Source organism: Sapajus apella, unplaced genomic scaffold (assembly GCF_009761245.1).
Source record: "Sapajus apella isolate SASKATOON/1434 unplaced genomic scaffold, GSC_monkey_1.0 scaffold50, whole genome shotgun sequence".
In the NCBI taxonomy this organism is placed as follows: Eukaryota; Metazoa; Chordata; class Mammalia; order Primates; family Cebidae; genus Sapajus; species Sapajus apella.
Genome location: NW_022436990.1, coordinates 2182871 through 2201672, shown reverse-complemented (window position 1 = coordinate 2201672; position 18802 = coordinate 2182871). Strand labels below are relative to the sequence as shown.

The following is an 18802-nucleotide window of genomic DNA, read 5'->3' as shown; positions in this document are numbered from 1 at the left end:
ATATATATATATATATATATACGTGTGTGTGTGTGTGTGTGTGTGTGAAATATGTATTAGAGTCATATATAGAGATATGTGGGTATGTGTATGTGTGAATAAAGCTCTGTTCAAAAATAAATACTCGAATTCTGGAAAAAAATGAAAACAATTTAGAGTAAATAGAATTTGATGGAGCTCTGTAGTTGCCTCAATCATATTCAGTTTGGAAAACAGTATAGCCTGATATGACACTATGGACTTTGAAATCACAAGCATGACTGTGAAATGTGCTACATGTGTGACCTCAGACATGTTAACATCTCTGAACTCAGATTCCTCAAGTATAATGCAAGGTTTTAAATATAACAATACAGTTACCATGATCTATTACAAGACAGTTGATTTTCTCACATCACTCCTCTAAACCTACAGCACTGAATCCAGGTTATCTGGGTCCCAGAAGCTTATGTATCAGTCCTCAGATAAGTTTGCTTTATCATACTTAACACACAGGAAGATACAACAATAAGGAGAGACAGGGTTCCTCTAGGGAATGCATAAATACACCACATATCAAACAGGGTGCCTTAGCTCCAGCATGCCTCTATTTGGACAAAACACAGACTGGGAATCTAAAAGCCCTCTTCTCTTGATGATCCTATGAAGCCTATTGTTTCTTTTAAAAGGAATAAGTTCAAGAGATGTATTCTACGACAGTGAATATAGTTAATAAAAATATATTCTTGAAAAATGCTGAGAGTAGATTTTAAGAGGTTTTAGCATGCACAGAAAATATTTATGAAATTCTACAATGTTATTCTAGAACTTGTTGTGAGAGCTCTTACATGAGATGTGGTGACGCTGAAAGGAACCACTTTGAATGCTAATTACCTAACACACTGGCTGGCACATAAGAAGAGTTTCATACATGCTAGTTTTCTCACTGTCATTTCCTTCTCTGCCCTTTGAGTAAATGCAGATAACTTATGGGAGATAATCTAAAGCTAAGTTTGTTTTCATTCTTGTTTCTTTGGAGAAAATAGGTAAAACAATTTTCTGCTAATTTGAATTGAGCAAGCCTCTTTGCTTTCTTCCAAAAATAGAGACTATCTATGGCTAATAAAAGAAAAATAGGTTATTATCATTTTTACATATGGAACATAAAATGTACATTAAGAACCTGACAGTGGAACTGTTCGATGTAACTTGGCCATGGTCAGGACTACATACTTTGGCTCTGTTGCTTGAAGACAGTGAAAGTCTTAGTGGGAGTATAGCATTACTATTTTTGGCAGCCATTGAAAAAAAATTGCATTTCTCACATTGAAATTGAAACATTAATTGGGAAAAGGTTTTAATTTGTTTCATTTTGTTTTTAGCTTTTTTTCACCTAAACTTTCATTTTAGGTTCAGGGGTACATGTGCAGGTTTGTTGTATACCTAAACTTGTGCTAAAATTCATACTAAAAATGAGCATCCAAGTACCTACTATCAAGCTTTACATAATTATACGAGTGGATTTGTATTCCAAGTACAAAGCATCCCTTTTCCAGTTTGCAAAAATCCTCTATTTTTTCATTAACTTTCCTCTTGCATGCCCTTGCCATTTTTCTATATGAGCAATGGTTACTTACCTCATACACTTCCCCCAACTCTTTTTTCCTAATACAGAGACCTGATTTTATTTGAGGTGGCAATATAGCCAGCTAAAATACCACATTTTCTAGCTTTTCTAGCTTCATCTGAAGACAGTGGCGGTTTCTCACTCTCGTGTGTGTGTGTGTGTGTGTGTGTGTGTGTTTGTGTGTTTGGAGACAGAGTCTCTCTCTGTTCCCCAGGCTGGAGTGTAGTGGCACAATTCTGGCTCGCTGCAACCTCTACCTCCCGGATTCAAGCGATTCTTCTGCCTCAGCCTCCCGAGTAGCCGGAATTACAGGCGCCGACCACCATACGAAGATAATTTTGTATTTTCAGTAGGGACGGGATTTCACCATGTTGGTCAGGCTGATCTCCAACTCCTGACCTCAGGTGATCCTCCCACCTCGGCCTTTCCAAAGTGTTGGGGTTACAGGCATGAGCCCCTGCACCTGGCCGACAATGGTGGTTTCTGAGATGAAAGATCTAAGAAAACGCCACTGGGTAGGATTCTTAGAAAAATCCCTTTTCTATTTTTTTAACTTATTATTATTATTATTACTGTCTGAAATGTGTTCCTGATGTCTGATCTTCAATATTCATTCTTTGAACTTGAAAGTGACAATGCTAAGTATAAACCAGCATAAAAAAATAATTTTAGTGAAATCTCTCTGCTATGCCTGGATTAAGAATCTCCAGGCTATAATTAAAAAGTAAGATTCTAGGTTATTTGAGTTAATAGAAGATTTCTATTAGTTTAATGCAAATCTTAGCTGATGTTCCTCATTATATTTAACTACACAGAGAATGGAATGACAGAAAATGGAGACTTCAAAAGGGTAATAAAGTGAGAGGGCGTGAATAATTAAAAATTACTTGATGAATACAATGTACATTATTTGGGTGATGCATACCCTGAAAGGCCTGACTTGACCACTACATGCAATCTTTGCATTTAAGAAAATTGCATTTGTACACTATAAATTTATACAAATTAATATTTATGTGTTTTCATGCATATGTAAATGAAATCATACGGTAAAGAGACTTTTGTGGTTCATTTAATCAGTGCATATTGATATTTTGAGATGGATGTAGAAATTAGTACTAATTTCCACTGCTATGTGAAATTATCTTTTGTTTTTGAACAATTTACCTACCCATTTTATTGTTGATGAACATTTGGGTTACATCAACATTTTTTATTGTTACAATGTTGCTAGGAACAATCATGGATATATCTTCTAGATCACATAAGATTTTTTATATTAATATACTATGACTGTAATTCCCAGATCACTGGATGTATGCATTTTCAAATATCTTTAGTAAGAAAAGATTGTATTTCTACATATGCTTACCAATTGAAAGTGTGTCTACTTGTGAGAGAAAATCGTATTTCACTAACATTTTAAATTATCTTTTTTTTCATTTTTCCAGTTGAGTGGGTATCAAAATTTATCTCCTGTTATTTTGCTTGTTTCAATTTCTAGTGAAATTAATTTTATCATATATTTTATAACATTGTGTTTCTTGTATGAAATAACAGATGATGTTGTTTGTCCATTATCCTGTCGAATCTGTTATTCTTATTACTTCAAAATAATTATATTATATTAAAAATACACATCTTAGGAGATTTTGGAATTGTAAATATATCTTTGTGATATCCATATTTACTATTTTCAATATTTATGTAGTTGAACAAATCAATCTTCTACTTTATGGTTTTAGGTTTTATTTTATGTCTTGTTTAGAAATTACCTTCTAACCACAATTAGGTGGCTTAAGTCTTTAGTCAATGTGGAATTAAATTTATGTAAGATGTCAGGAAAGAATCAACTTTCTTTTGTAAACATATAAATGTGATAACCTATGCTAGCCTAACTGACTCCATCTTAGCTTTGAGCCTGAGGTGCTCCGTGTTAGCCTCTCCCTCCCTGCCTTGGCCCCCTCAGGTGCATTACTGGGTCATGCTATACATAAAGCTTTGAACTATTGAGTTTGGTTAACACTGTTCTCAGTACCTATAACCAATATAACCCGTATCCTGCTTGGCAAGCCCCCCAGCTGTTGTGAAAAACCCTCCTTTTTTGTGATTGTATGGAAATATCCTGGCCCACAGCGACTTCCTCTAACCTGCTTATTCTGCTTCTGTAAAATTCTGCTTCAGCTAGGCTCCCCCTCCCCTACCTAAATAAAGGTATAAAAAAGAATCAAGCCCCTTCTTTGGGGCCGACAGATTTTGAGCTCGAGTTGACTCTAGGCCTCCGGCAAATAAAGGACTCAATTTGGAACTCAGAGTATTGAGCTTTCCTTCTAACTCGCTCAGTTACAACATAAGTAATCAATTTTCCCAGCACCATATCTTTGTAATCTTAAGTTCTTCTCACTGGTCTGAAATGCTACTTGTTTCATTAATCAACTTTAAAATAAGCTGCATCTAATTTCCAGTGTTAGGTGCTTTCTTTTTGTGTAAATACTTAGTAGCCAAACCTTAAATCTATCCTGAATGCTGAGATTAACCTACGGTTTTCTTTTCTTTTTTTAAAATCTACTCTGTCATTTTCTGTTCAAGATTTTACTACCCTGACAAAATAAGTTGTGACGCTGCTTTTATTCTTAGTTCTAATGGAAAAAAATGAAAATATTGTTTTGATTGAAAATACCTGTTCTTTGAATATTTGCTAAATGTCATTATTAAAAATTCTGCATCTTTTTTTCCCCTTCTTTTTTTTATTGTATTTTAGGTTCTGGGGTACATGTACAGATCATGCAGGGTTATTGCCTAGGTACATATATAACAAGCTGGTTTGCTGCCTCCATTCCCCCTTCATCTACAACTGGCATTTCTCCCAGCGTTATCCCTCCCCACCCTCCCCACCTCCTGATATCCCTCCCCTAGCCCCCCTGCCAACTGACCCCAGTGTGTGATGCTCCTCTCCCTGTGTCCACATGTTCTCATTGTCCAACACCTGCCTATGAGTGAGAACATTTGGTATTTGGTTTTCTGTTCTTGTGTCAGTTTGCTGAGAATGATGGTTTCCAGATTCATCCAAGTCCCTACAAAGGACACAAACTCATTGTTTTTTATGGCTGAATAGTATTCCATGGTGTATATGTGCCACATTTTCTTTGTCCAGTCTATCATTGATGGGCATTTGTATTTACATTTCTGAAATTCATTAGAATGACCCCATGAAGATCATTCCTAAACAAAATTTGGATGTAAATACCATTTATTGTTATGCCCATATCTCTTTTCAATTAGTTTAATCTTCATCTTTGTTATTACTCCCTAATCTTAAGCATGTGGCTCCAATCAGTTTCTTTCTGCTGTTTCTTCACCTGTCATGGAGCTGCTTACTGTGGTATTGAATCTGAGTCTGCCTTTCTTTACAAGTGCTTCAGCTATTTTTACATGCCTTTCTTACATGATTCTGATATAGTTTACCTTTATTGTAAGTGACTTACTCTATATAAGTTCTGTAAAAGCAACTATTTATTATTGTTTTGTGGGAATCTATTTTGGTAGATATGAAAGATAAAAGACACATCGTGATAAATGGAAAAGTAAGTTTATCCATTATATTGTAAAGATACTATTTCCTTTTATAAATAATATAATACATGCATTAATAATTTAATTGATAAGTGGCTGAAAATAGCTTATAGTGTTATCATTTCCAGAAACCATACATAAATTTTAACTCTCAACATTAAGGCATTAGGCCTGGCATTTAGGTATTAAGTCAGTAAGAATGTGTCTGGGGACTCAAAAGTCCTGCCAGTCCTCAAATGGCAACATGTAGCTAGTTGTCTGATACATGCATCAGGAATTTCCTACATAGTCAGCAAGTTTGCTAGTAAAAGAAACTTTAGTTTCTAATTTAAAACTATTTTAAAGGTGTATAGCACATAAAGTACTAAAGTGATTTGTTTTGTGGTTTAGGATTTTAGATGCCATTTTTACCTATGATAACTATGTTGATTAAAAAAGGAATTGTGAATGTCATTTTGGAAAGCCTGTTGTTCCCATTTTGTCTTAAAGATAAACAACCTATGTGTAAAACATAGGCATAGATTTTTATCTACTGCACAAAATAGAATTCTCTTACAGAAATTTTGTTGGTTTAATTGTCATTTTATTCACAATTGTGTTCCCTACTTGATGGCGAAAAACACTGAATTAACCAGGGAGAGAGAATATTGTAGTGAGTATGGAGTCACACCACCTGGATCTGCACTTATGTGTCAACAAGCTACCACATCTGATTCTGCTCTATTTATTGATCTGAAAATGTGTAATTATTTACAGTGATACTGTATGAATATTAACTTTGAAAACACTTAAAAAACTGTGCATATGATATTTAAGTATTTTTATGTTAATTATGTGATTTTTACAACTATAGGCTATTACTAATTTTACTGATGCCAGAAAAATTATGTGTATGGCTGTATCTATTTAGAGGACTGTAAGATGATTATATACATACTGGAATTATAAAAGAATGAAATGTTTAAAGCCAGTTTCATGTTTGCATGTATGTCCCCTCTGGTTTTCCTAGTAATTAAGAGCTCATGTTTTCAAATCAGAGTACCCCTACTTGAGTCTCAACCATGTCATTTACTACAAATATAGTCTAATGTTAGTGTAGAAGTTCCTCACCTGTTAAATGATGTTAATAGCACCGACCTCACTGGATTGCTGATGGGATTAAATAAGTTAGTGCATATAAAGTATATTGGACACTACCTAGCATACAGCTAGTGTTCAAGACTCCAAAATAATTTTTGAACATGTATGTGTATTTATGAAATATTTGAGGACATTTTAATATCACTTTAGAGGCTCTAAAGAAGAATTATAAACTTAGTAGCCAGAAATATGGTAATGTGCAGGCATTTCCAATATAATATTTTATTAGAAGTTGAAGCTAATAATATGTTAGAATTCTGCAAACAAGGTAATAGAAAATCTGCCTTATCAATCTCAATGGCTTAACATAATAAATTTTACTACTACTCACTACATAGTCTAATGAGATTGGAAGTTATGGTAGAGGGTTTTCATGAAATCACTATGGGTTACAGTTTCTTTCAACCTGGAATTACCACCATTTTTTACATTCTCCTCCAAGATTATAACAGAAGGGAAAGGCATAGGGCAGGATTCTGTATTGAATATACTTATAAACGAGACATGGATCTGGTTTATATTACTTTTTTATCTAGCAATTTGTTAGAACGATATGCAGCTGGAATTAGGAAATATGTTCTTTCTATTTACTCAGGAGGAAAATGAAGTAAATTCTATATGTTCATCATATTTCACCCTATTATAAATATTAAAATTGTATTGCAAATGTCATATAATTTTTCTGCAAGTCATACTTACCATCTAATATTGCTGAAGCATGTGAGAGCAGCTCTATAAAAACAATACAAAACCTGGAAAAATAAAATGTGATCATGAATATGTTGATGCGAATGATGAATCATTAAATTATTTTAACAGTATGGTGTTTCTTATGCTGATAGTAACATAAACCAGTAATAACTATTTCTGAAACTTGGCTCCTGAAAATAACATTATGTATCATAATTCTGTAAAAAATGCTAACAGAAAATGTGCTAGCAGCCATTATTCATTCTATATATTTTTAAGAGTTCTGGCAAGGGATCACTCCATAAAGTAATTATTTCAGCAAATGTATTCACAAATACAATATTTTTTTCTTTTAAGTATGTGATATTCAAAATACAATGATTGAAAAATTCATGGTTGCATCTTTATAATGCTTCTATTCACAGAAATGATCAGTACTTGCCATATAAAGCTCAGTGGCACAACAGCTATCTCTATCTGATAATAATTTTATCAAATTACAATATGTGTCACAATATTATAATTTATTTGCATAAAGGGTGAGCCATATTGCAATTGCATTATATCACAAAATGTTTTATAAATAACTATGAGTATCTATCTAGCCCAATTTTCTTTAACTTTTTTTTCAGGTATCATAACAGTTTTATTGAGGTATGATTTAAACATAACTTTCACACATAGTTATTTACAATTCAATACATTTTAGTTATTTACAGTTTAGTAAGTTTATATCATTGTGTGGTGGTACATCTACCATGGTCTAATTTAGATATTTCCATTGAACCTACTTAAAGGCAATCCTCATATCCATCCACATCCCCAGGTAAATATAGTTACGATTTCTATTTATGTAAATTTGTTCTGAATATTTTATATAAACGGAGTGATATAAAACATACTATTTTGTATCTTGCTTCTTTCATAAAGATTTTGAAGTCAATTCACCTTCCATATACATAATTTATTCCTTTTTATTTATTTATAGTATTCATTGTACGGATATATCACATTTGTTTATCTAATCACCAGTTGGGTTTCTACTTTTTGGCAATTGTGAACAAAGCATCTATGTACATTGGCATACTAAATTTTGAGTGAGGAGTGTATGTACCACTTTAATTCTCTTGGATAGATTTTTAGGACAAAAATTGCTGGTCATATGATAAACTTATGTTTAGCTTTTTAAGAAACAGATGGACTTTTGCAAAGAGATTGTACTATTTTTATTTGAACCAGCAATTTAGAAGAGTTCCAGTTTCTTGAAATCCTTCTAATACTTGGTATTGACTATCTTTTATATTATAGTCCTCTGGTCCATGTATAATAAGATATCATTGTGATTTTAATTTTAGTTTTCCAAATGACTAATGATGTTGAGAACATTTTATAATGTTTAATAACAATTTGTATGTCTACCTTGATCAAAAGTGTTTTGTCTATTTTTTAAATTGTTTTGTTATTATTTTTGAGTTGCAAGCTTTATTTATATATTCTGGATGAAAACTCTCCATCAGATATATGATTTGCAAAAAATTATATTTTAGCTTATTGTTTCTGAGGGTAATTTTAATATATGTTTATACCTCTCTGAGCAACATAAATATATTGCTTTTCAAGAAGGAGTCCAATGTCTATTTTGTTAGACTTTTTCCTCTGTATATATGTACAAAGATAAAACCTGTGATCTAGATACCTACATATACCTTTATTTTCCTTATGTGTATCTGAGGTTTACATTAAAACCTAGCTTTCTATGTCTTTTCATGGTTTCTAAACTTCCTTAACATTACATTATATGCAGAAGTGATGGTGGCAAAGGACAAGAAGCTAGAATCCTATGGTCAGGCCCATCTCAGAGATCTTGTTTCTAATAAATCCAACTTAAGACCCTTGTGTTATTCCATATATACTATTTATATTTTCTGCCACATCAATCCAGAAAAGAATTTCGTACGTTTTATTAATTTCCACAAAACAAAAAGATACAACACTAAATGATATGGCTTGGCTGTGTCCCCACCCAAATCTCATTTTGAATTGTAGCTCCCATAATTCTCATGTGTTGTGGGAGGGTCCCGGTGGAGAATTGTTGAATCATGTGGGTGGTGTTCCCCATATTTTTTCCATGATAGTGAATATGTTTCACAAAATCTGATTGTTTTATAAAGGGTTTCTCTTTTCAGTTGGTTCTCATTCTCTCTTGACTGCCATCATGTAAGATGTGCCTTTTGCCTTCTGCCATGATTGAGCCAAATGGACCTGTGAGTCCATCAGACCTCTTTTTATTTATAAATTACCCATTCTGGGGTATGTCTTTATCAGCAGCATGAAAACAAACTAAAACAATAAAGTGGAAATAGGAGTGAGGTGCTTCTGTAAAGATACCCATAAGTTTGGAAGTGACTTTGGAACTGGTTAACAGGCAGGGTTTGGAACAGTTTGGAGGGCTCAGAAGAAGACAAAAAAATGTGAGAAACTTTGGAACTTCCTAGACACTTGTTGAATGGCTTTGAGGTAGCTGATAATAATATGGTCAATTAAATCAAAACTGAAGTGGTCTCCGATGGAGATGAGGAATTTGATTGGAACTGGAGTAAAAGTGACTCTTGCTACATTTTAGCAAAGAGACTGGCAGCATTTTGCTCCTGCCCTTGAAAATTGTGGAATGTCTAACTTGATAGAGATGATTTAGGGTATCTGGCAGAAGAAACTTCTAAGCAGCAAAGCATTCAAGAGGTGACTTTGGTGCTGTTAAAAGCATTCAGCTTTAAAAGAGAAACAGCATAAAACTTCAGAAATTTGCAGCTTGCTGATACAATAGGGAAAAAAAAACTTATGAGAAGAAATTCAAGTTCACTGCAGTAATTTGTATAAGTAATGAGAAGACAAATGTTAATTGCCAAGACAATGAGGAAAATGTTTCCAGGGCATGTCAGAGACTTTCAGGGGAGACCCTCCCATCACAAGCACAGGGGTCATAGAGAAAAACACATTTTTTGTGGGCTGTGTGCCCATCTATTTATCTATGTCTTTATATGTGTGTAACAACAGAGTGCTATACACACACCCACATTTGTCAGTTGTATGTGTCTAAGTCTGCCTGTTTGTCTCTCTGTAATCTGTCTCTCTTTGTCTATTGTATGTCTTCCTGTTTGTCTACCTGTCTCTCTGCCTGTCTTTCCTTCTATCAGATTATCTAGCCACATATGTATTAGTGGAATCATTGAACCAAAATAGATTTAATCATGTCATGTTTAAAACTAGCTATATAATATTTCTTTGCATTAATTTTACAGACTTTACTTAGTCCTATTGTTCATGGACATTTAAGTTGGTTTTTAAATACCTGAAATAATGTGGCTTCGGAAATCATAGAATATCACTCTGAGGAATTACTGCTATGAAAGTTTAGAAATTCACAAAAATAACTTTTACTCAATGGACTGTCCTTGCTGTTAAATATGTGAAAGATTTCAATTTAAAGCACAGACCAACTCTTTCAGTTATTTTATTCCTAAGAAATAACATATTCAAAGGTTATTTTTTCACATTTTTGAACTGATTTAAAACATTATGTTTAGACAGATTTTATTGAAGATTAAATAATATCAAGTTAATTGAGAGAAGTATATTTTACATATTAAAATATTATTAATGTATATATAGGAATCAATTATCCACTAAAGATTTATAATTATGATATTAAAAATTCAGTTTTCATGTAGAGGAAAATAAGCATAGCTCAAGCAAAATGGTGCAATGAACAACATGTTATTTGCAAAATATTAACTCTACTTGCTGGTATTTTTAGTTTGTTCAAAGCTACTGTTTGAACATCTAAATCATAGATCAGTGAAAAATTTAACAAAAAATGTAATTTTATATATCTCTTCAGATTTTTAGTGCTAAGATGAACAAATATGAGTTTGATGGCAATTAAATTAGGTAAATTAATAATACATCAAATGACCTTCACTATAAAGTGATAATTAAAGAATGAATTCCATCTTCTAGGGAGAATTTTAGTTGTGTGCTCATGGTTAGGGAGAATCAATATCATGAAAATGGCCATACTGCCCAAAGTAATTTATAGATTCAATGCTATCCCCATCAAGATACCATTGACCTTCTTCACGGAGCTGGAAAAAAACAACCTTAAACTTCATATGAAACCAAAAAAAGAGCCCGCATAGCCAAGACAATTCTAAGCAAAAAGAACAAAGCTGGAGGGATTACATTATCTGACATCAAACTATACTATAAGGCTACAGTAATCAAAACAGCATGGTACTGGTACCAAAACAGAGATATAGAAAAATGTAACAGAACAGAGGCCTCAGAAGTAAGGCCACACATCTAAAACTATTTGATCTTTTACAAATGAGACAAAAACAAGCAATGGGGAAAGGATTCCCTGTTTAATAAATAGTTTTGGGAAAACTGGCTAGCCATGTGCAGAAAGCTGAACTAGATCACTTCCTTACACGTTATACAAAAATTAACTGCAGATGTATTAAATATTTAAATATAAGATCTAACACCATAAAAACCCCACAAGAAAACCTAGGAAAACCATTCAGGACAAAAGCATAGGCAAGGACTTCATGGCTAAAACACCAAAAGCAATGGCAACAAAAGCCAAAACAGACAAATGGGACCTAACTACATGTAAGAACTTCTAGCCAGCAAAAGAAACAATCATTAGAGTGAACAGGCAACCAACAGAATGGGAGAAAATTTTTGCAAGCTACTCATCTGACCAAGGGCTAATATCCAAAATCTACAAAGAACTAAAACAAATATACAAGAAAAAAACAAACGACAACATCAAAAAGTGGGCAAAAGATATAAACAGACACTTTTCAAAAGAAGACATTTATGCAGCCAACAGAAGAAAAAATGCTCATCTCATAAAATTATTGGGAAGGATTCCCTCATTTTGGATTGTTTGGAATAGTTTCAGAAGGAGAGGTACCAGCTCCTCTTTGTATGTCTGGTAGAATTTGGCTGTGAACCCATCTGGTCCTGCGCTTTTTATGGTGGGTAGGCTACTAATTGCTGCCTCAACTTCAGCCCTTTTTATTGGTCTATTCAGGGTTTCAACTTCTTCCTGGTTTAGGCTTGGGAGGATGCAAGTGTCCAGGAATTTATCAATTTCTTCCAGCTTTACTGGTTTATGTGCATAGAGTTGTTTGTAGTAATCTCTGATGGTGGATTATATTTCTGTGGAATCTGTGGTGATATCCCATTTCTCATTTTTTATTGCATCTACTTGATTATTCTCTCTTTTCTATTAATCTGGCTAGTGGTCTATTTTGTTGATCTTTTCAAAAAACCAGCTCCTGGATTTATTGATTTTTTGAAGGGTTTTTTGTGTCTGTATCTCCTTCAGTTCTGCTCTGATCTTAGTTATTTCTTGTCTTCTGCTAGGTTTTGAGTTTTTTTGGTCTTCCTCCTCTAGCTCTTTCAATTTTTATAATAGGGTGTCAATTTTAGATCTTTCCTTGCTTCTCATGTGGGCACTTATTGCTATATATTTTCCTCTAGAGACTGCTTTCAATGTGTCCCAGAGATTCTGGTATGTTGTGTCTTCATTCTCATCGGTTTTAAAGAACATCTTTATTTCTGCCTTCATTTCATTGTTTATCCAGTCAACATTCCAGAGCCAGTTGTTCAGCTTCCATAAAGCTGTGTGGTTCTGAGTTAGTTTCTGAATTCTGAGTTGTAACTTGATTGCACTGTGGTCTGAGAGACTGTTTGTTATGATTTCCATTCTTTTGCATTTGATGAGGAGTTATTTACTCCCAATTATGTGGTCAGTTTTAGAGTAGGTGTGATGTGATGCTGAGAAGAATGTATATTCTGTGGATTTGGGGTGGAGAGTTCTGTAAATGTCTATTAGGTTTGCATGTTCCAGGTCTGAGTTCAAGTCCTGGATATCCTTGTTAATTTCCTGTCTCATTCATCTGTCTAATATTGACAGTAGAGTGTTAAAGTCTCCCACTATTATTGTGTGGTAGTCTAAGTCTCTTTGTAAGTTATTAAGAACTTGCTTTATGTATCTCAGTGCTCCTGTATTGGGTGTGTATACATTTAGTATCATTAGCTCTTCTTGTTGCATTGATCCTTTTACCATTATGTAATGTCCTTCTTTGCCTCTTTTGATTTTGTTGGTTTAAAGTCTATTTTATCAGAGACTAGGATTTCAACTCCTGCCTTTTTTTGCTCTACATTTGCTTGGTAATTCTTCCTCCATCCCTTTATTTGGAGCCTATGTGTATGAGTAATCAAAACAGCATGGTACTGGTGCCAAAACAGAGATATAGACCAATGGAACATAACAGAGGTCTTGGAGGCAACGCCACACATCTACAACCATCAGATCTTTGACAAACCTCACAAAAACTAGCAATGGGGAAAGGATTCCCTGTTTAATAAATGGTGTTGGGAAAACTGGCTAGCCATGTGCAGAAAGCAGAAACTGGAACCCTTCCTGACACCTTACACTAAAATTAACTCCAGATGGATTAAAGACTTAAACATAAGACCTAACACCATAAAAACCCTAGAAGAAAACCAAGGCAAAACCATTCAGGACATAGGCATAGGCAACAACTTCATCACTAAAACAACAAAAGCATTGGCAACAAAAGCCAAAATAGACAAATGGGACCTAATTAAACTCCAGAACTTCTGTACAGCAAAAGAAACAATCACTAGAGTGAACTGTCAACAAACAGAATGGGAAAAAATTTTTGCAATCTACCCATCTTTCAAAGGGCTAATATCTAGAATCCACAAAGAACTAAAACAGATTTACAAGAAAAAAAACTAACAAGCCCATTCAAAAGTGGGCAAGGGATATTAACAGACACTTTACAAAAGAAGACATATATGAGGCCAACGAACATGAAAAAATGCTCATCATCACTGGTCATTAGAGAAACACAAATCAAAACCATACTGAGATACCATCTTACACCAATTAGAATGGCGATCATTAAAAAATCTGGAGTCAACAGATGCTGGAGAGGATGTGGAGAAACAGAAACACTTTTACACTGTTGGTCAGAGTGTAAATTAGTTCATCCATTGTGGAAGACAGTGCGGCGATTCCTCAAAGATCTAGAAATAGAAATACCATTTGATCCAGCAATCCCATTACTGGGTAAATCAATCTAAAAACACATGCACACATATGCTCATTGCGGCACTGTTTGCAATAGCAAAGACTTGAAGCCAACCCAAATGCCCATCAATGACAGACTGGATAAAGAAAATGTGGCACATATACACCACGAAATACTTACAGCAATAAAAAAGGATGAGTTCATGTCCTTTGCAGAGACATGGATGATTATGGAAACCATCATTCTCAGCAAACTGACACAAGAACAGAAAACCAAACACTGCATGTTCTCACTCATAAATGTGTGATGAACAATGAGAACACATGGACACAGGGAGGGGAACACCACATGCTGGGGTCTGTTGGGGGGATGAGGTCTAGGCGAGGGACAGCAAGGGGTGGGGAGATTGGGGAGAGTTAACATTAGGAGAAATACCTAACGTAGATGATGAGGGGATGGAGGCAGCAAATCACTGTGGCATGTGTATACCTATGTAACAATCCTGCAAGATCTGCACATGTACCCTAGAACTTTAAAGTAAAATTAAAAAAAAATTAAAAATAAAAAAAAGTGTTTTCTCTTTTCCTTGACCTAGTCTACAATCTTAGATTAATAACCTGAATAAAGATATATCAATGTACTTCTAAAAGGTGCTAATGATAAAAATTTATGACAAAATTAGGATAAAATTTAGATTTACACTATGGGATCAATTTTACAAAATTTTATTTAGTACCAATGCATGTAAAAAATCTGAATATTTATTCACAAATATAAATTCAAAATTGTCAAAGAAGATGTCTGAAAAATATCCACTCTGAAAATCATATATTCCATATTTTATTAATTTTTATCTAATTATATATTATGTATTTATGACATACTGAATATTAATAGAACAATCACCTAATATGTTTAGTTGAATTATTAATGGGAGTTGTGGATTAATTAGTAGTCCAATTACAAATCATAATAGTACATGGATGAGATAACCTAAGTAGATTTTCAAAATTCTATGATATATTGATATCATCTCAAGTGTTATGTAAATTCAGGTAAGTAAGGAAAAAAATGTAACCTTCTTAAATTCCATGAATTAATAAGTGTATTAGTTAAGAGGACCGAGGGGCTTTCAACCTTGTTTCTTGGGAAGTATTAAAAAAAAAACAAACTGGAATGATTAGCTCAGAGAAATAAATGTCTGGAACATAGGAAAACTGTCTCTAAAAATTTAATTTATAAAAATTTGAAAAGTAGAAAAGGTAGATAGATTTGTTTTTAAGGAAATATTGGTCAATATGAAGAATTCATCAGATGGCAATATGGCTTCCATAAAAAAACTAAGGGTAATTTTTTCCTTTTAAAAATTGTCTTCCATTGCAAAATATAAAAAGAAATAAATTTTTCTTTGTATACTACAAATGGAATGCAACCTCAACTTGCCTCTCTGACAATTAAGGAATAAAATATCAGATTCTAGTTTGTTCAAGCTCCCAATCAGGACATAGTAAGCATGTTAAGTACTGATGGTAACTGAATTTTTAAAAAATGGCATGATGTTTTTAAATAAAAAGTGAAAAAAAAAAGAGTTAAATCCAAAGTTGGTCTTTTCCCAGAAACATATGCTCAACTAGATTATCTTGAAAAACCATTTCCCTGAGAGCAACAAACTGTCAAATTAATATATATTTTAATTTTATAAGATATGGAGATCAGTCATATCCTCACGAAAGCTTTTGGAAATCCACCAACAAGTTATTCCTTGCTAGTATCAAAAGTAATGTCTATCACAGTAATTGTCAAACTGAATTATACCTGATGGTTACAACTGTCCCCCTAATGTGAACTCATTCAATGCAGAGATCAAAATCCATTATTAATTCCACAGTGTTTACAGCAGCTGTATATTTTAAATATTTAATAAATGATTTTTGAATGAGACATAAACTGCTGTCCTTTATTATTTTTTATGTCATTGTGGAACATTGTTTCCAACATTAAAACAATGCAAATTATTTTAACCTTTGTCAATTTATGCATACAGTTATATAAAATATAAATTATTTAGAGATCTTTCAATCTATCACATTGTAATACTTTTATATTTTTAAATTGTTACTATGGTTGATAAAAATCGACATAAAGATGATTTAATAATTGCTATGTAAGTTTTACAGATATCGTTACATTTGACATTATTCCATAGGTTATTTTGATGCTGAGTCCAACTGGCTTTGTATTGTACTTGCTTATTTTTGTCCATCAGAATACAGGGGTAATATAGATTCTGTTACAGTGCACATGGTAAACTTATTATGTAAAGCATGGGGGTCATTTACCAGTCTAAGATGAAAAAGGGTAGCTCAACTTAAATAGATAACACTATTATTATATTGCATTTCATCAAAAAATAAGCAAAGCAATAAAAAGCTTTCTCATTACTCTTACTCATCAGAGCAAACATTTTGGTATCCATGTTACTATAGTGTCCTGCAATTACTATTAAATAAGTGGTTTCATTTCCATCTATTTTATTAGAAGCCCTAGTGGAAAGGCTAGCTATTTAATGATGACAGAGTCTTTGGACCAAAATAGAAGTTTAGGGAAGTGAAAGTCTATAATAACTAATTTATATTTAAATAAAATTATATACATATAAGAACAGGAAAAAATTGGATTACAAATTTTAGTAAAATTAAATTCGCATATATTGAATGAAATTAAATTATAAGCCATTATATACATATATATAAAATAATAGTTTTTTGAAACATGAAAAAAATTATGGGGAAGATATTGTTAACTTTATGATATTATGGTTTAAATTACAATATACTGCAATTAAATTTATTGCCATTTTTTCCAGAAATGTAGATTGAGACAAATAGTCCTGACCTATCATTCTATTGTAGTCAGCATATTTTAACTTATTTGCATATAAGCAAGAAAATTGCAATTTATGAGATATGAATTCTAAAATTCTGTTTAAATTAATAAGTATAAAAAATAATACAATATAGAAAATTGATTAAGGAAAAAGAAATAGGTGTGTGCATATTTTGAAGGTAATTTCTACCATGACATAATTTTCCTTTTCAATTATCTCCTAGTGGTGCATATAAGACATATCTACACATCATAATTTCAGCCATTACAAAATATAGTCACAATATTATTATAAAAATGCATATACAGACTATTCATATGTCAGTAATGTATTGTGTATCATGGGTCTCAACATTAATGTTTATTTGGTTTCAAGTTTTTATTTAAAGGGTGTGGTTTTACATGCTTAGGTTTTAATTGCTATTTAACTAATTTATGGGCCTTCTCTTATAGCTGATTAAAATTTATTATCTAAATTTATAAAATTAAGGGTAAATAAAGCTTGTTCCAGTAGTTTGCCTTTAAAGATATTAAGCAGGTTTTGCAACTTATCAGTTAATTAGGAAATTCTTTTCTACTGAGGAGCAAAGCTATATGGCTCACTTTTAATTGCTCCTTACTAATTTATGGGCTAGCTGTAATTTTTTTTTCAGAGGTTATTGCTTAAATCATATTTTAAAAGAACCACATTTAAAGGTCTTACGAATCCTTAAATTTTACTTAAATTTTAGCAAATAATTACAATTTGGGATGTTATTTGTTTACAAAGAACACACAAAACTTTACTGTGGGACACCTGCAGAGAGCAGTGTGTAGGTATCTGAACCTGGCCCTGCCCAGCTGCAGCCTGCTGTTTACGTTTTGCTTGTGCTGCTTGCTCCCCTGCCTGAGCAGCAGCTGTCCTTAAGCTAAGCCTGTTTGGCTTGAATGCTGCTGCTGGAGCAGCAAGTTTCACTTTTGAAACGACCTCTGATTTCTCTAAGGAAGGAATGTTCGGCGGATCTGACCAATGTTTGATAAAATACTGAGGAGGAGTTGACAGACTCCTTTTTTTTCAGCTCCTTCTTTATAAAGCAATGAAAGACAAAGAAAGCAACAGAAGAACGAAGTAAGAAAGCACAGATTCATTGAAAATAAATGACAGAGCAAGCAACTAATACTAACTTGTCCTCTTCTTAAGAGGTACTTCCTATTGTTACTTGGTATACTTCCCAAGCGTGTCTACCTACCCATAGCACTGATTAGTTTTGTCCTTGGGGTTTCTTTGTCTGTAGTTCCTCCAGTTTATCATGCTCAGGCGTGCCTTCACCAAAATTCTTGAGCCCGCCCCATGTTGGGCACCAGAATGTAGGGATCCATGAGCCCCACATGTTGGGCACCAGAATGTGGGAAACCAGCCCTACATCACCCATGGGTACCCCGAGTTTGGTGGCGGCAAAGGAATGAGAAAAGGGCAGATGAAAAATGGGACCAGGGGGCCATCACTTATTACTGGAGGCAGTGAAGGCCCCAAGCTGTGATCATCCACACTATTCATTGGTTACAATAACTTTGATCTATAGGGTGGGGTGGAGTGACTCAGTGAGCCAGAAGAGAATCAGTGAACCAGAATTGGTGTCTCATCCTAAGGATTGATAACAGTGGTGGTTTGGGAGTTTCACAAACCAAGAACATGTGGTTGCCTTTAGCTTATTATCTATGTACAGCTGGTGGAACATGACCTTACAAGGAGCCTACAAGTCTGGCTACCTCATAGTGCTATGAAGGGGTTTTA

General features: G+C 33.5%; 1 long non-coding RNA gene across 1 annotated transcript in view; it reads right to left on the bottom strand.

The window, feature by feature from the left end:
- Positions 1 to 7071, bottom strand: part of LOC116526367 — a 65774-nt gene extending 58703 nt beyond the window's left edge. Inside the window, exon 1 of the long non-coding RNA XR_004258115.1 lies at positions 7019 to 7071. This is a non-coding gene — a long non-coding RNA (uncharacterized LOC116526367). The remainder of the gene's footprint in view (positions 1 to 7018) is intronic.
- Between the last annotated feature and the right edge of the window lie 11731 nt (positions 7072 to 18802).